This window comes from Asparagus officinalis, chromosome 9, assembly GCF_001876935.1.
Source record: "Asparagus officinalis chromosome 9, Aspof.V1, whole genome shotgun sequence".
NCBI lineage: Eukaryota > Viridiplantae > Streptophyta > Magnoliopsida > Asparagales > Asparagaceae > Asparagus > Asparagus officinalis.
The window spans coordinates 4,489,912-4,510,243 of record NC_033802.1 but is presented as its reverse complement, the minus strand read 5'-3'; the positions used below and the strand labels follow the sequence as shown (position 1 = coordinate 4,510,243).

General features: G+C 37.8%; 1 protein-coding gene and 1 long non-coding RNA gene across 2 annotated transcripts in view; both read left to right on the top strand.

The window, feature by feature from the left end:
- Positions 1-1,788, top strand: part of LOC109824406 — a 30,620-nt gene extending 28,832 nt beyond the window's left edge. The window contains exon 7 of the transcript XR_002242634.1: positions 1,572-1,788. The gene's annotated coding sequence lies outside the window, so the exon portion shown is untranslated. The remainder of the gene's footprint in view (positions 1-1,571) is intronic.
- On the top strand, positions 16,019-19,724 carry LOC109824336. The gene is made up of 2 exons (XR_002242609.1): positions 16,019-16,203; positions 19,231-19,724. It is a non-coding gene; the product is annotated as an uncharacterized LOC109824336 (long non-coding RNA).

The following is a 20,332-nucleotide window of genomic DNA, read 5'->3' as shown; positions in this document are numbered from 1 at the left end:
GTTGAAGAAGGGTGTCGTTCCATATCAGTTTTTCGACGCTTTGCCTGTTGAGGTTCTCCTCTCTGCCGTCCAGCTAGCTCACGGGAAGGATCTTTCTCTGCTTCCAGCGATGGTCACCGATATTCATTGTGGGCTTAGATATTTGGTCGATGGTTTTACACATGTGGGTTATGAACCATCGACCGTGATTCTCTCAGTAAAGGTCGAGTTTTCGTATACGTACTTGATGGCATGGCATGGCTCGTCTTTCACCGTCCCGGTTTGATGTCGGCGCCTAGTATTGTCGGTGCCTCTATCCCTTTTCTGCAGTAGTTTGAGGGGAGCAAATGTTTGCGAAGACCTTCACTGAGGCACAGCGAGATCTTCAAGTTCGTCAGTGCTGGGAATTCTTCAAATATTTTCTTTATTTTCCGGGTCGTTATGACGGCGTATTGATTGATGAGAAGAAATCAAGGGCCGGTCAGACTTTCCTTGATATTGGTTGTTTCCGTTGATTGGTGAACATCCGTGTTGGATACATCGTCCTTCGGGTGAAGGGTCGTTGCCACATAGAGCCCTATCTTCCTTGTCATTTCGCTCGTCAGTTCGGTTATGACTAACTATTGTTTTTGTTGTATCTTCATCGTCCGAACTCGGAATTGTACTATTCAAAGTGCGTATGAAAGCCGACGAGGAGATCTACAAGCTCCCATGGTTGAGCCATACATGGAGTTGACGGAACACGAGAGGCGCTTCGTTTTTTTATAAGCAAAGCGTAGCTCCTGTTTAGTTCGTATCTTTGTTATTCTGCAGTTTCGTTGCTTCACGCGGTTCGTCGACTTGCTTCATGCGCTCATCGACGTCAATTAAGCTTTTGTGACTCGGATAATGGCGTTCATCGTCTTCTCTCTGCCTCGAGCTGCGTGCGAGAGCTTGTAGGTAATTTTTGACGGCTACAGTTCTTTCTTGTAAGTACATGTTAGGTCTAAATTAACGTGTTAGTTCTAGCTGAAATGCATGTTATTTCTATATGGGGTGCGTGTTAATTCTAATGGAGCTGGTGTTAGTTTTAATTAAATTCGTGTTAGTTCTAATGGAGTACCTATTAGTTCTAGTTGAGTTCCTATTATTTCTAATGTATTTCATGTTAGTTCTATCAACTCTCATGCATAACCCTAGATTCTCTCTTTTATTTCAACGCATACATTACTTGATTTGCAGCACTCACTCTATTGATACGAGTCGGAACATGCTATTTGTGTCATATATTAAAAAATTTACCGTCATCCGTATAGAGAACCTGTTGATTCATATGGTCAGGGACGATCACTGGCATCTGGTGGAGGTTGATTTGAAAGAATAAGTCGTCAAACATTATAGTTCTTCTAACCATGATGCTTGGATGGATCCTATTAACAAAAGCATAAACTATTTTGATCACCAGCAAGCTAATTTTGTTAGTGCAAGAGTGCGCAGAGAATTTAAATATAAAGCCATCAAATGCGAACAACAAAGAAGGATGTTAGTTCTAATATTTTAATTGTTTATCTAGATATAGTGGAAAAAACTGACATGTGCATTCTATGTTGCAGCTATGACTATGGTGTGTTCGTCTACCTCTTTATGCAAGCAATAATTGAAAGTCGCTCGACATTGCGCGTGACGCCTCCGGACGATATCCTTGAAGTTATATGAGCAAGACTTGCTGCACAGTTATTAATTCCTGGTTGTGAACAAAGTCATAAAGACGGATCATCGTATAGTGATGAATGACATGTTTATACAAATACAATAATATATGTATATTTAATTGGAAATGTCAAATACAATAATATATGTATATTTAATTGGAAATGTATATTTTACAGTTCTTGTTAGCTCTAACTTCGTGTTAGTTCTAATGATTTTACAGTTCTTGTTAGCTCTAACTTCGTGTTAGTTCTAATGTAGTAAGTGTTAGCGCTAATTGTTATTTTGTTAGTTCTATCGCATTTCTGTGCAGCTCTAGTTGAACGTTATTTCTAGTGGAGTACATGTTTGATCTAATCGAGATCATGTTAGTTCTATCTCATTTCTTATTAGATCTAGTCGAGCGTTTAGTTCTAGTGGACTACGTGTTAGATCTAGTCGAGATTATGTTAGTTCTATCTCATTTCTTGATAGGTCTAACTTTGCGTTAGTTCTAATGAAGTAAGTCTTAGCTCTAGTTGAGATCAAGTTAGTTCTATCTCATTTCTTGTTAATTCTACTTCCAGCTAGAGTTAGTTCTAGTAGAAGTGTTGGTTCTAGTGGCTATGTTAGTTCTATTGCAGCTCATATTAATCCAGTGGTTCTCGTGTTAGCTTTAGCTGATTTCATGTTAGTTCTACTTCCAACTAGAGTTAGTTCTAATATAAGTGCTGGTTCTAGTGGCTATGTTAGTTCTATTGCAGTTCTTATTAGTTCTATTGGTTTTTGTGTTAGCTCTAGTTGATTTCGTGTTAGTTCTGCTTCGAGAATCTTGCTGCAAAAGAAGAGAAATTAAACATTATGATGTGTTTGAGGATAGATTTGCAAATATATGTAACATGGAGGGTTTTTGTGCACAAATCTACAAAGGAAATATAAAAGAAAAAAAAGATGTTAGTACCCAAAATCAATCCAGGGCGCATAGACTTTAAAGTCCAACCCGCGAACTAACTATGCTAACAAATATTTGCAAACTAACATCGAATATCATATTTGTAAACGAATCAAAAATGAATATCATTTCTTTTCAAAAAAAAATATGAATATCATTCTGCTGTTCGATCCAAATTTGAGACTGAGTTCGAATGTAATAAATCTAACCGGATTCGAACTAGAATAAAGCAGATATTGGATGGGACTCGTGACAGCACGGGACTAGCATCTATATATATGCAATTAACCCTTCTCTAAACCAAGCAAACTTCATAAATATCACTTAGGGGCTGTTTGGATAGGTTTTTTTGGATGGTAAAAGAGGAGAAAGCTGTCAAAAATGTCAACTTTTGGGCAGCTTTCCCTCAAAATCGAAATCACTTTTTTAAGGGGTGATTTTGGAGGAAAACTGTCAAAAAGCTAACATTTTTGGCAGCTTTCCCCACTTTTACCACCAAAAAAAAGAAAAGAACCAAACACCCCTAACTCCTCACGTGTCTTCCTCCACCCCCCTCCCCCCACCCACCCCGCGGGGGAGTGGGTCTTCGCTCAGTCTGCACAAATTGATACGTCCCTGCAATAATGCTGGGGCCTCAGTGAAAAGTGTACCTGAGAGACGTAAGTCTGCACAAATTGATACGTCCCTGCAATAATGCTGGGGCCTCAGTGAAAAGTGTACCTGAGAGACGTATGCAGCCTGCAAAAGCAAAAGCGAAAACATGTACGCATTGTTCGACATTAGCCTCCCATATCTTCAATATTTCAATATTAGCCCCCCCAAATCTTTTCCAAGGTCCCCTACATCTTCAATATTTTGTATGAGCCCTGTTGGATTTAATCTAATAAATCTATTTGTGGGCACATATGATTAATCAATATGTATTGCTATCTTTCAGGATAACCTACTAAAGTGATCAATTAAGTTGGGTTAATGGGTATTTAAATATAATCATGGGGTTATATGTGCAGATACCAGGTTGTAATTGTGATTTATTGAGGGGCTAAATTACAAAAGTACAACATCTATAAATAAGGGGTTATGGTCCCTAACCTAGGGTCACATTCTCTAATTCTCTACACCCCCATCTAGCTAGAGAAATTCGGATTTAGAGAAACCCTAAGGTTAGAAGATCATCAAAAACCCAAATCAAGATTTCTTCTATGGATTCAGGTATAAGCTTCCGCTCTTTTGATTATTGTTAATCTCTTTGAATTAATCATGGCTATATGGTTTTAGATCTCAAGTTTTTTATTAAGATCTAACAAGCCCTTCAAATTTGAAATTAATATCAGGCTCCGAAATCCTGTTCGTATCTTAAAATAAACCCTATTAGTTAAAATCTAGATAAAATGGGGGAGATGTTTTGTTTAATATAAATTTTTTGGTTATTTGCTAGATGTACCCCCTCTCACACAAATTCAAACTTGTTAATCATTTTAACTTGTATCTGTTAAGCTCTCTAAATCCGTTTAATAAAACCCTAACCCAAAAGTTATTTTCCACTTCAGCTTCTCCAATGTCTTCTCTAACTTCTTCTCCAACGCGAATCTATCCGATGCAAATTTGAGATTAGAGCTGAAGTTTTGAGAAAATGAAGTGAACATGAGTTTGGGCTAGAGTTTTATTGAACGAATTGCGGAAGCTTAACGGGTATGATTTAAAGTGATTAATGAGTTTAGTATTTATATGAAAGGACTACAACTGGCAAACTACTGAAAAAGTTAAAAGTAAACAAGATATTATCCCATTTCAACTAAATTTTAACTTGGAGGTGGGCTTATTTTGACATACTAAGAGCATTTGGGGGACTTGAGATCAATTTTAAAGACCCGGGGCTAATACAAAATATTGAAGATTTAGGGATGCTTGAGAGTCTAAGGTTGTGTTTGGCAATCTCTCAAAATTGGGCCAAGTTTAAGCTTGAACTTGGTCCGGTTTTGAAAGATTTTTTGTTTGGCAAATAATCTGGCCATATTTTCATAGGCCAAATAGTGGCATTAAACTGGTTTTTATTTGGACCAGGGGGTGCTGGTCCAAATGAAAACCAGTTTATCACAAAACTGGGTCAGGACCAGACCCAGTTTTGTATAGTTTGCCAAACCGACCCTAAGAGTGTGTCTAGCAATCCCAAAAAAGAGCCGAGTTTGAACTAGTTTTTGCTTAACTATGATAGAATTGAACAATATAGAAAGTGGTTCAAAAGTGAAGTATATGGGCTAAATTTGGACAAAATAAAACTAGTTCAATTGTTGCCTAATTATTGCCAAACTAAAGACTAGCTCTTGGATAAAGACTGTACTCATTAAAACTAGTTTTCTCCACAACTTTAACTATTCTCGCTTCTATTTTGATTCGACCGTATTAGAATGAACTTATTATTATGATTATTATTAATATGTTTTCACTCATGCAAAAGGTTTAAACAGTCATTTAGATAGTGAACGTCTAGAAAATTAAGTGAGATTATGTAACACACTCACATACAAACATACGCATTCCACTTAATTAACCCTCCAAACTCGTCTTGCTTAACCCTCAATTTAGTGAAATTACATCCTTTTTCATTGATGGAGTTATATTTCAAAATTGTCATTTTGCTCGCTTCACCGTTTACCTGTAAACACGTAGGTTGTATTATAATAACCTTCAAAGTTCACAGAATTAATGTGAGACACCCCAAAGTTCTGGGGATTAAGCGGAATAGTTATTTTTTCAGGAGAGTTATCTCCCAGAGATCAAAGGGTTAAGTGAAATTTACTCCTCCACAAAAATATGAGCTGAAGGGCATTTAGGTCCTTATCTATAGCTGTTTCATCAACTTTGCACTTAAATATTCTAAATCGTAAAAAATAATACTTTAGCATCCTAAGTTGTAAGAAAGTAACACTTTAATAGGACAAATTTTCAAAACCGACCGTTTTGAGTTTTTATTTGCAAAAAACGACCGGTTTTCAAAATATTTGTAAAAACCGACCTGTTTTCAGCCCAGGCGCTGAAAACGGGTCGGTTTCTGTAAATAATTTTCCGAAACTTCACGGGAGTGAACTCCCGTGAAGTTTAGCAGATTTTTAAACTTTATGGGAGTTTAACTCCCGTGAAGTTTAATTTGTTAAAAAACTTCACGGGAGTTGAACTCCCGTGAAGTTTGATTAAATAGGAACACCGATCTCTCGAAGTGAAATTTGATCTCCATTGGCAAGCTCTCTCATCGCCATGGAGTTCTATCAGGAGCTCCTCTTCACTGTGATCCTCTCCGTCTTCCTCGTCTCTCTCATCGGCAAGCTCTTCCAAGGGGCCTTGTTGAGCAAGAGGAGTCTCTAATGATTCTAAGGGGCCTTGAAGCAAGAGGAGATAGCTGAAGTTAGGGTTCTAGAGGAGTCTCTAATGATTCCAAGGGGATAGCTGAAGTTAGGGTTCTAGAGGAGTCTCTAATGATTCCAAGAGGAGTCTCTAATGATTCCAAGGGGATAGCTGAAGTTAGGGTTCTAGAGGAGTCTCTAATGATTCCAAGGGGCCTTGAAGCAGCAAGATTGTAATGACCGTGAATTTTAAATACTGGTTTAAATAATTTTCTGGTATTTAAATATTAAATATTATTTTTCTAAAAGAGTATTTTTATTTTCCCCAATTTTCTACGATTTAAAAATACGGTATTATAATATTTTAATGGTTTTCCTAATTATAAATTTAGTTGTTCGGTAAAACTTTTTAAATTAATAGTTAATTATTCATTATTGTTATTATTATTTTGACCATAAATTTTTAATATTTATTTGAATAATTTTCTTGTATTTTTTTATATAGGGGTATTTTCCCTGCGTTTTCCCCCTTACCGATATATCACTCTGTATCTCTCTCTCTTCATCTCTCTGTATCTCTCTCTCTCCTACCCCACTTCCCCTAAATCACACCCCAATTCACTCCCTAAATCCCGCACTCCCATCACTCAATCACTCCCCTTAATTCACTCCTCAAAACCTGCACCACTCACTTCCCTGTCCCCTGCATCATCTCCTCCCTCTCATCCTACCAAAGATAGAAACCAGTTATTCCTTATCTCCACTTTGCAACATACCTCCTCTACCTCCGGACCTAGTCTCTGTCGTGCCGCCTACCCGACACCTTTTCCGTGCTGCCGCTGCTCTCCTCAGACCCATCTCTTCTTTCCCTCTCCCAGCACACAGCCCCCTAAGCCGCGCGTCACCCCAACCCCAGCGTGTCGCTGCCGCAGCAACGTCTTGCCTTGGCGCGCAAGCTCTCTCTCCCTCCTCTGAACTCCACTCACACGCCCTTCGTCGCGCAGCCGAAGCAACTGCATCACCAGGATCTCCTCTCCACAGCCCGTAGGACTGGCACCAAGTCCACGGCCGTTCTCCACGCACCCCGCGCCTCCTCCCCCTACGCCGCTCACGCCATCAGCCACCCCTGCTCGGCTCGCTCAGTTCCCATGCCTCATCCCACGGGAGTCCAGACCTCACACGCCGAACAGCTCTGCAGTCGCTGACTCGAACCACCCGCCCGCTCGGATCTAAGCGCACTAAAGCTATCCTGCCGCGATGCAACCCACAACACACCTTGCATTCTTCGTCCTCTATCACTTGCGACACATCACATATGAGGTCCTGGCAATCCACGCCGACGAACTCAACCACGCTGAACATCCGTGCCTGAACCAGATCCAAGCCGCTGTCAACGTCGCCTCGATCGTCACACGCCACGTCCGCATCGGTGTCGTCGCCTCGTCATCAGACCCCTTGGTCTCGCAGGCAAGATCCCGCTCCTCTTGACTCGTCATTTCCAATTTATATATGCCGTTATTTAGTTGCATAAATTAGATTATGAATTGTTATTATCTGCGTGAGCTTGTTGATGAATTGGTGAATTATCTAGTTATGTTAATTTATAATTGTTATTATCTGTGTGGGTTTGATGAATAATATTGATTTAAATCATAGTTATGTGATAAATAATATTTTCGGAATAATGATAATGAAGTGAAAGAATTTATTTTGATAACGGAATCATTTTGGAGAATTTATAATATTTAAAAAGAATTTATTTTGAGAAAAAGAATTATTTTAGAATAATAATTGATGAGAAATAATTTTAAAGAATTTATTCTAGGAAAGAGAATATTTTGGATTATTATAATGAGAAATAATTTTTAAAAGAAATTATTTTGGGAAGGAATTATTTTCTGAAGTACGTAGTTGCTGATTCATGATTACATTTCATGTTTGTGGTTATTTTACTGTATTTGACATGTCTGCTTTTATTGTTCCTGATTGTATTAAGAATCGTTAGTAGTTTATGACTAGAATGACCTGTGTGACGTGAGTAAGACCCAGAGACCCGTGTGTTGTTGTCTTAGAAAAGCGAGAAGAGTTGGGATGGGGAAGTCATTGTTCATGTAATTGGATAAGACTGTTGATATATCTTCTAGGTTCGTACCAGTGGATCGGTGTCGCCACTGGGGTTGGTATGTTGAGTCACAGTGGATCGGTGTCGCCACTGGGGGCTGATTGGTTGGGTCAAAGTAGATCGGTGTCGCTACTTTGGTTCATGAATTTATTTGATTGGATGCACGTGGGGATATGCGAACAGTCAGTTATCCGATGATATGAGCGTTGACTCTGTGTGAGATGTGAACCAGTGACCTGTTATAGGATGGCTAGATACATGACTTGTTACCAGTGGATCGATGTCGCCACTGTGGTTGGTTTGTTGAGTCAAGGTGATTCGGTGTCGTCACCTTGGTTAGGATTTATGGATTCTTGTGAGATGTAGACCAGTTGTACTCCCTTCCATACATAGATCGGGATTATTATTTAATTATCTTCAATTTGAGACATATGGTATATACATGAGGGTTTCCTTGTTTGGATTATTTTGCTCGACGTACTACGTCTCGAGTTATAGATTTTTAAGTATTAATTCCATCTAGTTGTATGACTTTGTGACTGGGATGATTAAACTGATCGCTAGCTATATGATCTCGTTACCTGATCGATTCTGGATGCTTTATGTTATCATGATTTAGTAGTTTTTTTATGTTGATTTGTGGATTTTAGTTGTACGTTCTTTTGTTGTTTCTGTTATCGTATCGTTTTTCGCATTGGATTTCCGTTCATTCTATTTTCTTTGTGGGGTCGGGTATTGCCGTGTGCCATACACGCTGACGTACACCTGTTTTCTCTGATGTACGTCAGACTTAGAGGAAGAACAGGTTCAGTAGGAGTCAGAAGATTCTCAACAGGAGTGCCTTGTAGACGGAGCAGAAGAAGGAGTCGAAGCCTATTCTTTGATGGTTCCAGTTTACTTTTGTAGTTCTTTCTTTTTCTATTGATCGATGTATTTTGTATCTCTCCAATATTCATTTGTTCAGTTTTGTATAAGGGCATGTTTTTCCCATATTTTTATGTCTTGGATGATATCCCATTTGTAATATGATATTTTTTATTCAGAGTTTGTCTATTATATTCTTGCTGATTGTGATCGGGGACATGTGACTTCGCATTGTATTTATTTCCAGACGTTCAGCGTATTGGATTGAGAAGAAAATAAAAGGAGAAAAAAAAGTTAGCGCATATTTCTTCTTAATCTAATACGTCGTGGGCTTGTTCACGTCCCGATTCCTGGGTATTTTGGGAAGCGGGGCGTGACAAAGATCAACATGAGGTCGAGACTGAGGCAAAAGCGGAAGAAGCCGGTTCGATTACTATTGAAGAAAATGATGGGGATGATGTCCAAAGAGCCGGTGCGTTCTTGGGTAAAGCAATTGACGGTGCAGATAATGTGGTTGAGGTAAAAAAAGAAGAAATTGACGATGATTCTACACGGGAGATGCTTTCGAGTGAAGAAGGTGAATTTCTTGAGGCAACTTCACCTAACGATGATGCTACCTTTTTTCCCAGTTAATCAAACTTCACGGGAGTTCAACTCCCGTGAAGTTTTTTAGGAAATTAAACTTCACGGGAGTTGAACTTCCGTGAAGTTTAAAAGTCTGTAAATCTTCACGGGAGTTCAACTCCCGTGAAGTTTCGGAAAATTATTTACAGAAACCGACCCGTTTTCAGCGCCTGGGCTGAAAACACGTCGGTTTTTACAAATATTTTGAAAACCGGTCGTTTTTTGCAAAAAAAAACTCAAAAGGGTCGGTTTTGAAAATTTGTCCCACTTTAATACCCTACGTTGTAGAATGTGGCCTTTACTATATTCTGCTAGTTGTCAGGACATATCTCTGCAAAAAAAATTAAAGTTTATATTTTCATATTAATCTAACAAACATACTACGATATTAAAAAAAAAAGGTAATTTCTTAATGGCTTTGTGGGGTCACCCCTGTAATTTTTACCCATTCAATGGGTGACCAATTCAAACATTAAATTTCTCAACATTGTTGAGAGAATATTGGACAAGAGGTTGTTGAGAGAATATCTCTCCGAAGCAGTTTTCGAGGGGTGGAGATAATGGTGTAGCCTCTATATATATAGTATAGTGTTCTCTTTGAGAAAACACGATACAGAAAAAACAACCTCTAAGGGCCCGTTTGGATGCAAAATTTAGAGGGACAAAGCCAGTAAAAATTTTGAAAAAATCAGAACTTTTGCAGGCTTTCCACCGCTTTCTCCCTCCAATTTTTGCAAACAAACGAGCTTTTATGGAAGCCCCGTCAAAACAAATTCTAATTTCTTCTCCTATGTTCATAAAGTAACATGGAAAATGGTAGGGGCACACCCTTAACCACACCTCCAACCACACCCCCTCTCATTTGCTACAGTACATCGGGACCCACATGTGATTTTAAAATTTTAAAATCACATGTGAGACCCGATGCACTGTAGCAAATGAAAGGAGGTGTAGTTGGGGGTGTGCCCCTAATGCCACCCAAGTAACATTGGTATCAGAGCTCAGCTATAGAAATATGTTCCTCTCCTATCCTCCCCACAAAAAAATAAAGTCCAATCCCATCAAAACTTTGCCCAAGACTGTTCCTCGAGCTGCGTCTCTCTTTCTTTCTTTTCTAATTTTTTGCCCACTACGCAGTGCATCTCTGCTTTTCTCTTGTACAATAATTATTTTTATTCAAAAACCAAGTTTGGTGGAAGTTTGTCATAGCCTTTTTTCCCTCGAGTTTTGAAGTCAAAGCCTACAACCTAGTTAACCAGCCCACGTGATCTACTCCTCAAACCAAGTTTTTATTTTTTGGACCGTTGCGTGTGACTTACTCTATAGTCATTTTTTATTATTCATTTTTTTTTGAGAGTCTCTCTTCGTAAAAGCCTTTTCAAATAAGACCCAATTTGTTACTTCAATATCCCGGTTCGGCAACAAGGTTCAGACAATTGCACTTTCAATTACTGATCTCAACCTGATTTACTGCTTTTCCACACATCCGTACAGAAAACCCATTAATTATCAACTTCAACCTCATTGTGATCAGAGACGACACCAAAACGTCGACAAGTGATTCTTCAGTCAAGACCACTAAGTGACGATCTCCCTCTAATTGGAGTTTCTTTTTTCAACTCACAAGAATCCGGTTTATTTTTTAATGGGTGGTATTTTCTTTTATTTTTATAATTCGACATTGTGTATATATTATATATGATATACTTATATTATATATTATATATATATATATATATATATATACTATATATATAGTATATATATATCATATATATGATTATCATATATATATTAATATATTATATAGTAGAAGACTTATTGTTCAACTTAAGTTTGGCATGTCCACCAAGAGTTTATTATCCCTTGATTCATAACTTGCATGGATCCCTAGCGTAACATGCAATGCGATTAAACTTTGGGTAGCGACCTATCAACTTAAGTTGACATAAGCTTTTACTTAGGTATATATATATAAACTGTTGGTGGACCATCTACTCTGTAGTTCGACATAAGTTTTACATATTATATATTATATACTAGTTATATATATATATATATATATATATATATATATATATATAATCTTATCATTAATTAGTAGTACATATATCTAATTTTATTTTTAATTGGAAAATTAGTTTTAGTTCTCCACCAAATGGCTAGTAAACTTGTTCTATCAGAACTAGAAAAATTTAACAAATTTAATTGCAGTAATTATGATATGTAACATAGAAATATAGGATATGCTCTTCTTCATGATAATATTGATGATATAATCGAAATCATTGCTCCAACCCTTACTGATAAATCTACACTGAAGAAAAGAAAGGGATGAACAGTGAAAGTCTAAAGATAAAAATACAAAAAGCCTAATGCTCATGTTCATGGAAGCTAACTTAATCAAAGTTATTACAACTTATGAGATTTCCATGGACATGTGGAATGCTATAAAAGAAAAACAAGACACAGACACCACCTCAGAAGTAAACATTCAACTCCTCTTGCATAAAATATAATTCTTGTTATTTGCAAGATGGAGACAATATCGTAGAGCATACCAATAAGATAATTATCATGGCTAACAACTTATACACTGCTGGGACCGAAATCCCGGGGAGAATGTAGGTGGCAACTATATTGAATAACCCACTTCCTTCCTTAGTTATAGCTGCCACCACATTAAGAATGAACCCTGCCATTAAAATCTGTCACTGATCTTCCTATGCACCTAGCGATAGAACAAGACTTAATAGCCAGTAGGAAAGAGCAAGAACTGAACATGGTGCAGCAGGAGATGAATTTTGTCCCCCAGAGGCATAATGCTGGAAGTGAAAAAACCCCAGGTCCCAGTAAAACCACAACCACGAGGAACGAAATCAGAGCAGTTCAAGAGAAAGAAAGTACCTCACGGAGCCTGCTACAATAATGGAAAGTTAGGAACGAAATCAGAGCAGTTCAAGAGAAAGAAAGTACCTCACGGAGCCTGCTACAATAATGGAAAGTTCAGGTATTTCAAGTTCACTTGCCCACAAGGTGAAAAACAGGAGAATAAGGGAGGCTATAAGCATCTGGAACAAAGAGGTATTAGCAAAAGAGAATTCGTCGGTGTGACGGAATGCAATGCTATGATAACAGATATTAGTGGTTGGTGAATCGACTCCAGTGCGACCACAAATATCGCAAAGGATAAGAATGGAATCACAGAATTTACCGATCCGAAGAAAGGAGAACAAGTATCTATATGTGAAACAATACCTATCTCAATGTAGGAGATATTGGTTCGTATAGATTAGATCCTGAGGATAATATTTTTATCTTCAAAGATATATTTTATGCGTCAGGAATGCATCGTAACTTGATCTCTGTTCCCAGCTTAATGAAGAAAGGATTGGAAATAAGGTTCTACAATAACCTCAAAATAGAAAAAACAACACAGAAAAAACACATTATAGTGCAATATTCTCTTTGAGAAGACACAACACAGAAAAAACAACCTCAAAACCCATTACCAGAGCCCCCTCAAAACAAATTCCAATCTCTTCTCCTCTTAAAGTAACAACCCCCCACTAATTTGTATCTCAAAGAAATACATTGTAGTAGTCCATGATAGTTTATACATTGATGTAATATTCTTGCAATTTGTATCTTAAGGAAATGTATTGCGGTAGATAATGCATGCGCTGTTCTTTTTTTAAGGAGGAGCAAATACCGGAGGAAACCATTTAATTTGCTGATGGGGCCTTTTGATGAAGAAATTTGATTTAATTTTAAGACAAACAACTTTCAAAACATACACTATACCGAACAAGCTTTGCGGAGTAACTCCTAAGAAATTGAATACAATAAAGATCAAATTTGAAACGAAACATTTGTAGAGTAGCTTCTTAAAAATTGAAGTCTCTCAATAGTGAAAGAATGAGACTAATATTTATCTATGCAATTAACCATACTCTAAATCAAGTGAACTTATTAAATAATCATCCAGGGTCCACCGTGATGGTTAGATAGGTTTGCTCTCTACTCAAAGGTTCTACATTTGAACCATCTTTAAGCCTTATATTTTGTGAGAAAATTTCATCAATTAAAATACAGAAAAATAAAAGAAACATTTTCCAGAAGTCTCTGACTGTGACAACTCCCCTCCCTATAAAGTTTGATACGAAAACTCACTCGTCCTCTGGATTCATTCAAAGCCTCTGACCAGATTCTTCACATAAGCCTGCAATAGTTACCTGTACTCCTCAATAGTACTTGTTACATATTAGTCCATCATATCTTTGGTATTCCTAAATAAATCATTTAAATCATTGAAATGGCTCTAATTAGAAAATTAAGTCCTGTAGCTATTTTAGATCTAGTCCCTTAATTCATGAAACTGCCATTATGTAACTCAGTTCTCGTAAGTCATTCCAAACTATTTAATATTAGTTCATCAAATCTTTGATATTCCTAAATAAATTATTTAAACCATTGAAATGACTATTAGGAAATGAAGTCTTGTATCTATTTTAGATCTAGTCCCTTAATTCATAAAACTGCCATTATGTAACTCAATTCTCATAAGTCATTCCAAACTAGCCCCTGTAGGCTGTCTAAAAATTACTACAGATAGCTTATTTCCATCAAACACCGATGATGAAAGTTACAATCTGACGAGTTCTAGAATGTTACAATTTGATGACTTTCACGTAGATCGATGAAGGTTACAATCTGACGATCTTCACAACAATCAATGAAATCTCTAATCAACAGCTTTGACAATCAACATCGGGAGTTACAATCTGACAACTCTCATATTTTCGAGCAGCCAAGGCGAAGATCACTCAACAATGGTCTTTACAACGCTCTACAGAAGAAGCTATAAGTAATTAGCTCCGTCTAAAACGCGGAATTCACCTTCGCGTTTTAGTTCTTGAAACCCAGATGACCCCCGCATTTCCAACCCTCAGCAAACAAAACGCGGGCGACCCTCGCGTTTTTCAACATCCAGCAGGTGCCCAACTCCGCGTCTCCACTCTAAAACGCGGAGTTAGGATCCTGAACGCCAACTTGGGTGTTGTTTGACTCATTCAACATGAGATGAACGGTTCCAAAATCGTTTCCCACGATTTGGGGACGGTTACACCCCACTTAGGAGTGAATTAAGGAGCGGTTACACCCCCTTAATCCCATATAAAAACGAAAAAAAACTCAACTGAGTTGAAGGTCTGAAGGGCTGGCGGATTATCTTGGGATCCTTGAACATTTTCGGATCTGAAGTGCAGCAAAGGGCACCTCCTCTTTGATCTTTCGATCCTGAGGGCTTGGCAGCAAAGAAGATCATTCATCCTTCAGCTGGAGCTTTGGAGATCGGCAATAGGAGCTTCTTCATCCTTGGCTTATAACCGACTTTCGGTTAAATCAACTCTTCCATAGAGTTTCAAACTCGTTCAGAGTTATCAACTCATTAAGAGTTTCAAACTTGCCTTGCAAGTTCTCCACAAACGTCAAATCGTGAGGAGGAGATACCGTTCCAGTGAATCAACACGTGCGGATCGTCAACGGAGAGCAAACTCGACACGAGCATTCGAGGGAGGCACTCCATCGCCACTGTGAAGAACCCAGAATTAAACAAAGTGGAGAATCCATATCATTCTCCTCTCTTTTGTAATCAGGAAATCCAATTATAATTGAGATTGAGAGGGTTGTAATCATTCTTTTTCTAAGTAGTTAGAGAGAATAAATCAAATACGATTCTTTTATTATTTTTCTTATTACAAATTTTCCACCAAACAGCCCCTAGCTCTACTTGCTACCTATGGTCTTAATGGATGAACTAATCTACTCCTCTATATAAATGGGAGGACCCAAAATTTACTATTCATGTTACAGTAAATACTACAGTAATACTACTGTAGCAACATGAAATAGCAATTTTAAAAAAATCGTTGTAGCACACGCGGATACTGTAGCATCTTAGAAATTTGTAGCAGCGCCGGGACAATTTTAAAAAAATCGTTGTAGCACACGCGGATACTGTAGCATCTTAGAAATTTGTAGCAGCGCCGGGAACTGTAGCAACAAAAAGTTTAAAAACATTACTATAGCATTAAAAATCAAGATTACTGTAGCAGAAAGAAAAATGATATGTCGTGCTTTGCATGATGTTCACAACTAGTTTCAAAGTAAACTATGAAAACTGGAGGTCCTTGTAGAAGTTTCAACGATCAGAAGGGCTAATCTCAAACTATACTAGATTTAGGGGACAAATATCTAACAAGACAATGACCCAATAAGCTAATGAACCGGATTCCCTTGTGTGGGCATTAAACATTGGCATCACATCACACGGGGCGTTAAACGAGGCACAATAATGCTACTATCTCATGTGCACTTTTTTTATTTTAGTTTTATTTTAATTAATTAATTAATTTATTTGGGTATAAAGAGGGCCTTTCACGTGCAGTCTACATTTATTAGCTCCCCACTATCCAAAAATCATCATATATTCTCCTTCCTCCAGATTACCCATCAGATTGGGGGAAATAAGAACCCAACCCCGACCCTTGACGAGCTCACCGGTGATGATATGAAGGACGACGACGATGAAGAGGACGGAGGCAGTAGCAACAGATGCTTACGCTGGGTTGGGAGGTATTGGAAATTATCAGGTGAGAGGTTTTAACTGAGAAATTGTTGTTGCTTGAAGAAACCCTTAATTATTAGGTTAATTTAGATATATTTCCTTTTAGAAATTAGTTTTATTGTTTCATTAGAACGTTTTATTGGCAGGAGCAATATTGACACTTATTCTCGCTCTCTGAGAATATGAGTCCGGTATTTAAAATCCTCCATCATTTCTAACTCCTTTATAAATTTTTATTTAATTAGAATATTAGAATACTGCATTAGATTGCCAATTTTGGAACTCAACCATGGTAGGAGTAGTTAACGTGATTATTCTTTGGAATTTTCAATGGTACATTTTTGCCGCGCGCAGTCAGTTCATATGTTTATGTTTTATGTAGTTTCCTGATGTTTCTCATGTGAATTTATGTGACTGGGTTCTCATTCGTAACGCTTTAGGTTGATTTACTTGTTGAGATATAATAATTTTAGATTGGTCGCTGTGACAACATCATGCTCAAAACATGAGAACCCTGTATAAAACTAAAAATCATGCCACATTGGGGATAAATTTACCCATAAGTTACTTACTCGCGTGGCAGCACTACTGCTTCTAAAATTCATAAGTTTGAATAATATGTCAAATTAATCAAGCAGGGCAGAGCAGAACTATCATTTTAGGGAAAATTGCTTGGAGGAACTAAATATAATTGGGCCATGCATCCTCACTCTGCAGAACTATCATTTTAGGGAAAATTGCTTGGAGGAACTAAATATAATTGGGCCATGCATCCTCACTCTCACTCCCAGCCCAAGAACCATAACCCAAAGCCCTTATAAAAAAAAATAAAAGTAACTAACTCCCAAAAGTGTACAGACCCAATACCCATATAACTGCATTCCCAAATTATCCTTCTCAATTTAAAACTGTACTATTCCCACAATCCCTTTCTGAGCGCTATTATCGAAACCCTCGTCGTCCGCAACCAACTTTCTCCGTTTCGAACCCTCTTCCTCTCAAGGCCGCCGCCGCCGACAACCCTTTCGAAACCCTTTGAATCGTCTTCGGCGACTTCGTCTTCGTTTTCTTCGTCTCCGCCTCCGTCTTCATCGTCTTCGTCGAAAATAATCAATCACGCCTCCGTCTTCATCATCTTCGTCGAAAATATTCAATCACACACAAATTGTCGACAACGGTACATATTTTTGTAACCGTTCTTTTGAAGCTTTGATGAGAAAATATTCAATCACACACAAATTGTTGACTTTTTATCACCCCCAAACCAGTGGTCAAGTAGAGGTCACAAACAGGCAGATCAAACAAATCTTAAAAAAAATAGTTAATCATAACAGAAAAGATTGGTCTGTAAAATTATGTGATGCTCTGTGGGCATATAGAACAGCTTTCAAAACCAATTTGGGGATGTCACCATACAAACTGGTGTTTGGGAAAGCTTGTCACCTACCAGTAGAGTTGGAGCATCGAGCAATATGTGCGATAAAACAGTTGAATTTTGACTCAGAATTTGGCATGTAAGAACAGATTGCTCCAAATAAATGAGTTGGAAGAAATTCGAAATGATGCATACATAAACTCAAAAATTTACAAAGAAAAAATCAAGATTTTTCATGACAAATCAATTTTACGAAAAAATTTCTCTCCAAGATAAAAGTTTTATTGTACAATTCAAAATTACATCTTTTTCCTGGGAAATTGAGATCAAGATGGACAGGTCCATTTATTGTAAAACAAGTTTTCTCACATGGGGCCGTCGAGATAAAAAATCCTAAAAATAGTGATATTTTCAAAATTAATGGTCAACGTCTAAAATCATTTTTAGAATTTTCTACACTCGGAGAGGAGGTGTTGATTCTCTATGAACCATATTTTTTGTAAAAAAATAAGAAAAAATTAATAAAAATAAAAAAAGGAAATATAGACGAGATCAGCCCTCCTCCGACGAGATCAGCCCTCCTCTCAATCTCTCACATTTCCCCAAATCTGTGCATCCTCCTCCGACGAGATCAGCCCTCTGAGCCGCCGCTTTCTCGAACGTCGTGCTGCTGATCTCGCCATCATCACTCTTGTCGTCATCCTCCCTCGGACTCGTCCTCATCCTCCCTCGGTCTCGTCGTCATCACTCTCGTCGTCGTGCTGATGATCTCGTCGTCGATCTGGTGCTGATCTCGCCATCGAGCTGATCTCGTCGTTGATCTGGTGCTGATCTCGTCGTCCTGAGCCAGAGTTCGTGAGCCAGATCTGCTCATCCTCCTACGTCCTCCTCCCTCTGAGCTATCCTCTCTCAGGTGAAATCCCATCCCAATAAAAACCCAATAATAATTCCTGTTAGTTGGATTGAGTTAGTTGTTTGATAACAAGGTCTTTCTCTTATGAAACCTGGTCTTTCTCTCATCGACCAATATTCTTTACATTGATCTGCTTATTTTAATTATTTGATGGATTATGTAGTGGTTTTGGATTGAGTTAGTGGTTAGATAACTAGGTTCATAAATTCATTGGTGGTTACTGAAGTATTACGAGGACTATGTCAGTTGTTTTTTTGTTCCTATAATGTCGTTCTCAGATATTAGTTTCTGGCAAAGTTTATCTTTGATATATGTTTCCTGAAATGTTCATTATCATGTCACATTCTTCAAATACAAAATTATTATTATTTTATTAATATCAGAGTCCTTGTAATAGTTTCCACTACGAAATATTGCTAAGAAGAGTGAAAATTTTTGAATTGAGAGGAGAGAGACGTGCTATTATCAAAGAGAAGATTCAGTGGTGAAGAGAGAGCAAGAGGACCGAGAATAATGATTCTGGCTGATCAAAATTTACGTTATATGATAGTTAAAGTTGGTAACTTTTGAAAGGGGCCAAGTTTTGATTTTGTTCTACTGGGTATGCTGTGACTTGCTGTGAGAAAAGTGAAATGTTCGCTTCGTTAGTCATTGATCACGGTTAGAATTCCAAGCAAGAGAAAGGGACAGACCCTTGTAGTTTAATTTTTTTGCCAATTATTATTTTTCAATTGCGATGAATATGCAAACTTTTGTGTCTGTAGCCGTGAATCATGGAGTCATCTTCAAGCAATCGTCATGGACTGTTGTGTCATTGTGGAAGGAGGGCTATACTCTCTAGATCTGGAACTAAGACGAACCATGGTCGATTGTTTTTGGGATGCGCTAATTGGAAAGTGAGTAATTGTGGATTCTTCAAATGAGTATCTGATGAAGAGGAGTTTGAAGGTTCAAAGACAGGGCTTGTTCAAACAAAGCTGTCGAACGTGAGGCCGCAAGTTTCAAGAGCCGTGTCAAGTGTAGAATTGCGGGAAAAGAGAAAGATTGAGATTGATATTATGGATTTGTTAAAGCTTGTTGTATTTGCTCTTTTATTTGGTATTTTTATTGGATTTGGTATTTTTATTGGATTTGTGCTAAGTAGAGTGTAAGAATGTATTATCCTTCTTTGTGGAAGTGTATGTTGATGAGAACTTCTGGTGTTCTGGATTTGTATCTTCAGACAAATTAGAATAGTAATTTGTTTTATACTCGCAAAGTCTGGACTCGTTCAGGTGAGACCATTTTGATGGTTTTTGTTGTTTCCTGGCGAAATTGATGTTTGGTTTTGTCCTACTTGATGCAGTTTAAAGTTAAAATTTTGGTTGATGTGGAAGTAAGATTGAATAGTGGGGCTGAAACCATGTATCTTTTTCATGGGGAGACTGTCAAATGTCCGATGTTCAACGAAACCATGTATTTGGTCAGTTGTTTACTATCAATATTTGTAGTTAGAACACAGGTTCTTTCAAGCATGAGGATCTTAGTGAAGGAATGATCATGCAGCATTTTGTTTCCGGTTGAAGCCATTCCCAGGATTTTGTAGATGCTAAACGTCCTGAGAGCTTATTGAGAGCCCAGCCTTCTAGTTTTGACATGATCGAGGCACTGGAATCTCAAGTATGCTTCAAGTCCCAGCATCACACATTCTCACCCTTAATGATATGGGGGTATGGTATAACTTCATTATACCATACGATGCTTTTGCTTTCAAACTTATTATGACTGGAATTGGATTACATCTCAAATATTCACAGCTTTGGCCATAATCAGCCTTGTGATTAATTTCACAACAACAAAAAAAAAAAACGGTCAGTCCCTTACAAA